Source organism: Schistocerca serialis, unplaced genomic scaffold, assembly GCF_023864345.2.
Source record: "Schistocerca serialis cubense isolate TAMUIC-IGC-003099 unplaced genomic scaffold, iqSchSeri2.2 HiC_scaffold_269, whole genome shotgun sequence".
NCBI lineage: Eukaryota > Metazoa > Arthropoda > Insecta > Orthoptera > Acrididae > Schistocerca > Schistocerca serialis.
Genome location: NW_026047837.1, coordinates 50001 through 55000, shown reverse-complemented (window position 1 = coordinate 55000; position 5000 = coordinate 50001). Strand labels below are relative to the sequence as shown.

General features: G+C 50.0%; 1 non-coding gene across 1 annotated transcript in view; it reads right to left on the bottom strand.

Annotated features, from left to right (window-relative positions):
• The window catches only part of LOC126444505 (small subunit ribosomal RNA), a 1909-nt gene extending 1740 nt beyond the window's left edge, over positions 1–169 (bottom strand). The window contains exon 1 of the ribosomal RNA XR_007582573.1: positions 1–169. This exon is cut by the window's left edge and continues 1740 nt beyond it. This is a non-coding gene — a ribosomal RNA (small subunit ribosomal RNA).
• Positions 170–5000: the final 4831 nt, after the last annotated feature.

Here is a 5000-nt window from a genome sequence, read left to right as displayed (position 1 = left end):
TATTAGCTCTAGAATTACCACAGTTATCCAAGTAACGTGGGTACGATCTAAGGAACCATAACTGATTTAATGAGCCATTCGCGGTTTCACCTTAATGCGGCTTGTACTGAGACATGCATGGCTTAATCTTTGAGACAAGCATATGACTACTGGCAGGATCAACCAGGGAGCTGCGTCAACTAGAGCTGAGCAGCCGGCCGCCCGGGAGTGTGTCCCGGGGGCCCGCGCGAACACGCAAGCGTCCGCTCAATTATTCTGCAAACAGGAGGAGGCTGAGCTCCCCTGCACAACACACCTCGAAACCCTCTCAGGTCCCGGCGGCGCGCAGCGCCGTCCTAAGTACTTGGTCGGGTTCGAGAGAGGCGCAATCGCCCGGAGTTAGGCGAGTAGACGCTTTAGGTGCGACCACCCGTGCTCCCAACTGAGCTTGCCGCTGCCGACAGAGGCCCGGGAGCGTGCTGTCGTGGCATTGCCGGCGGGAGACAACACGCGCCACCTACGGTGACCGGCAGCTCCAACGCCAGCGCCACAGAAGGACAAAAGCCCCACTTGGGTGCCGAAGCGAACTCTCCCAGCACAGCGCACGCGCCAACACGTCCGCACAGCTGCGATACAAACCACCTGCGAGAACCGCTGGGGCGACCGAGCAGCAGACGGCGTCGCGGCGCCGAGCGCCGGGCGGCGGCGCATCCTCAGCGCACACAGTCCTCAATCGGACCAGCACACTGCAGATGGCCACCGCGCTTCGCACCGGGCCCGCGAGGACCTACTTTGGCCGCAAGGCGCCGCGAGCAGGGGGCGCCGGCGCGCAGCTGCGCCGCCTGCCGCGTCCGTCGGCCGGCGCGCCTGCCACTGGCCGCCCCCACCAGCCGGCTGTAGCGCGTGCGCCCACGCACCGCGCTGCCAGCACGCCGGGCGGCCCCCCCTCACCGGCCGGGGACGGTCCCACCCAGCCACCGCCGCGTATCGCCTCACACCCAGATCCCCTTTCGCGTTCGTGGGCATGGTGGGTCCCCTTTCACGTTCGTGGGCATGGTGGGTATCCCTGAAACAACCGGTTAATAGCTCGACCGATCGTCGCCAACACTGATTCACCTCTAGCGAGAACAACCGCACCACAACGGGTTACCTGTTGTTCATTTGCGTAACGTCACCAGCAAACGTAGACGTCCATCGCCATTTGCAACGAGTATTGCATGCCTGTGTCAGGTGTCACAACACACTACGTCTGCCCACATAGACGCAACAACATGTGCACGCCTCGAGAACACGTGGAAGGTAGCCCCCGTACGTATGCGGTGTCCATTGCGCGAACGACTGTCAGCCGGCCTCTGCAGGATGTCGCAGATGTGGAACGCGGTGCAACATGCTATCACGGTGTGTGAGAAGAGACGACTACGTCCGAATACACGCTCCACTACATCAACAGACTGCTCATGCTGATCGCCATCCAGGGCGTCCGTTCCTCCCACACGTCTGAATGGCGTACCACACTGCAATCCAGCTCTTATAGGGAGACGACACGTAGCTGCGTGCACAATATTTGGACTGTATGGTCTGCCGTTGCTAGGCGCAGTCGTCGTACGGTCACACATGTGCCACGATGTATCATTCAGTACATACGGACCAATGTGCAGTACAGTTTGTGGGTTTTGCGTACATCGGCGGACAGGTGACAGGCCGTACCACAACGTAGGCTGAGTACGTCGGCATGCGAAGGGCATTGAACATGCAAACTTCTCAACGACCAGCTTGCGAAGGCAGGGGGGAAGGGGGGGGGGCATGTACGTCCTGCTGCTATCCACATTACAGTGTATAGCAGGAGCATGTGGAAAGTCAGCAACACCTGCAAGGTGTTTAACATGACGCGATACACAGGGGACCGGGCAGTGCGAATAGCGAACTATATTGCGAGGGTTGCGGTTAGGCAACACTACACTAATTTAACGAGTTGCATAACAATTACAGAGCAGGTTCAGCGACAACGTGCGTCAGGTTAAGGCGCAATATAGGTTAGGTTGAGGCACAATATAGGTTAGGTTAAGGCACAACATGGGTTACGTTAAGGCACAAATTGGGTTACGTTAAGGCACAACATGGGTTACGTTAAGGCACAACATGGGTTACGTTAAGGCACAAATTAGGTTACGTTAAGGCACAAATTAGGTTACGTTAAGGCACAAATTAGGTTACGTTAAGGCACAAATTAGGTTACGTTAAGGCACAAATTAGGTTACGTTAAGGCACAAATTAGGTTACGTTAAGGCACAAATTAGGTTACGTTAAGGCACAAATTAGGTTACGTTAAGGCACAAATTAGGTTACGTTAAGGCACAAATTAGGTTACGTTAAGGCACAAATTAGGTTACGTTAAGGCACAAATTAGGTTACGTTAAGGCACAAATTAGGTTACGTTAAGGCACAAATTAGGTTACGTTAAGGCACAAATTAGGTTACGTTAAGGCACAAATTAGGTTACGTTAAGGCACAAATTAGGTTACGTTAAGGCACAAATTAGGTTACGTTAAGGCACAAATTAGGTTACGTTAAGGTACAATATGGGTTAGGTTAAGGTACAATATGGGTTAGGTTAAGGTACAATATGGGTTAGGTTAAGGTACAATATGGGTTAGGTTAAGGTACAATATGGGTTAGGTTAAGGCACAACGTAGGTTAGGTTAAGGCACAACATAGGTTAGGTTAAGGCACAACATAGGTTAGGTTAAGGCACAACATAGGTTAGGTTAAGGCACAACATAGGTTAGGTTAAGGCACAACATAGGTTAGGTTAAGGCACAACATAGGTTAGGTTAAGGCACAACATAGGTTAGGTTAAGGCACAACATAGGTTAGGTTAAGGCACAACATAGGTTAGGTTAAGGCACAACGTAGGTTAGGTTAAGGCACAACGTAGGTTAGGTTAAGGCACAACGTAGGTTAGGTTAAGGCACAACGTAGGTTAGGTTAAGGCACAACGTAGGTTAGGTTAAGGCACAACGTAGGTTAGGTTAAGGCACAACGTAGGTTAGGTTAAGGCACAACGTAGGTTAGGTTAAGGCACAACGTAGGTTAGGTTAAGGCACAACGTAGGTTAGGTTAAGGCACAACGTAGGTTAGGTTAAGGCACAACGTAGGTTAGGTTAAGGCACAACGTAGGTTAGGTTAAGGCACAACGTAGGTTAGGTTAAGGCACAACGTAGGTTAGGTTAAGGCACAACGTAGGTTAGGTTAAGGCACAACGTAGGTTAGGTTAAGGCACAACGTAGGTTAGGTTAAGGCACAACGTAGGTTAGGTTAAGGCACAACGTAGGTTAGGTTAAGGCACAACGTAGGTTAGGTTAAGGCACAACGTAGGTTAGGTTAAGGCACAACGTAGGTTAGGTTAAGGCACAACGTAGGTTAGGTTAAGGCACAACGTAGGTTAGGTTAAGGCACAACGTAGGTTAGGTTAAGGCACAACGTAGGTTAGGTTAAGGCACAACGTAGGTTAGGTTAAGGCACAACGTAGGTTAGGTTAAGGCACAACGTAGGTTAGGTTAAGGCACAACGTAGGTTAGGTTAAGGCACAACATAGGTTAGGTTAAGGCACAACATAGGTTAGGTTAAGGCACAACATAGGTTAGGTTAAGGCACAACATAGGTTAGGTTAAGGCACAACATAGGTTAGGTTAAGGCACAACATAGGTTAGGTTAAGGCACAACATAGGTTAGGTTAAGGCACAACATAGGTTAGGTTAAGGCACAACATAGGTTAGGTTAAGGCACAACATAGGTTAGGTTAAGGCACAACATAGGTTAGGTTAAGGCACAACATAGGTTAGGTTAAGGCACAACATAGGTTAGGTTAAGGCACAACATAGGTTAGGTTAAGGCACAACGTAGGTTAGGTTAAGGCACAACGTAGGTTAGGTTAAGGCACAACGTAGGTTAGGTTAAGGCACAACGTAGGTTAGGTTAAGGCACAACGTAGGTTAGGTTAAGGCACAACGTAGGTTAGGTTAAGGTACAACGTAGGTTAGGTTAAGGTACAACGTAGGTTAGGTTAAGGTACAACGTAGGTTAGGTTAAGGTACAACGTAGGTTAGGTTAAGGTACAACGTAGGTTAGGTTAAGGTACAACGTAGGTTAGGTTAAGGTACAACGTAGGTTAGGTTAAGGTACAACGTAGGTTAGGTTAAGGTACAACGTAGGTTAGGTGAAGGCGCAATGTAGGTTAGGTTAAGGTACGATATACCTTAGGTTAAGGTACAATATCGCTTAGGTTAAGGTACAATATAGCTTAGGTTAAGGTACACGTTGTAGGGAAAGGTGTATTTTGGGGGGGGAGGGGGCGGCAGGTTCGTTGATAGTGATTATCGTAAGTGCATGCCTGCGGGATCATCCGATTTGTCACGTCAGGATGCACTTGTGGCTCATGACAGGCGGCGCTCCGATTCCAAGGTTGTGGCAGATCTGTGTCTTTCATTCCTGCCATTGTTTGTGTACTGTGACAGGAGGCAGTATTGTGATGTTGGGTGCACCCCTGTGTAGGACATGTGTGGGTGTTCGTGGCTTAGCTGAGCAATGGCGGATGTCGGAAGGGTGGGATATTCTGTTTTCTGGGTGGACCTCCCGGTCTGGTTATGATAGTGTGGATTGTGTAATGTGGCGGAGAGGATGCACCGGATGTTCTTCCATGCTGGTGGTTAGATATTGTGTGTGTGCCTGTTAGAGGCAGAGAGTAGTGTGTGATAGTGTCTGGCTGACGTGTGGTTCTCATTGTGTGCAGAGTCTTTCAGCATGTATAGGGACGGTTGTATATATTATCTGTATTCTGATGGCTCTGCATCTATTACTAATCAGTGCCGTGTATACGGTTACTCTGGTTCCAGTCGAAACTGTTCTATCTCTGTACATTAGTGACACTGCGGCTCCACTATGTTGCCGCCCCTGTCGGCCGTTTCCCCCAGTGTGTGGCTAATGATTATCAGCAATCAGTCTATTAGTCAATACCGGTAGTG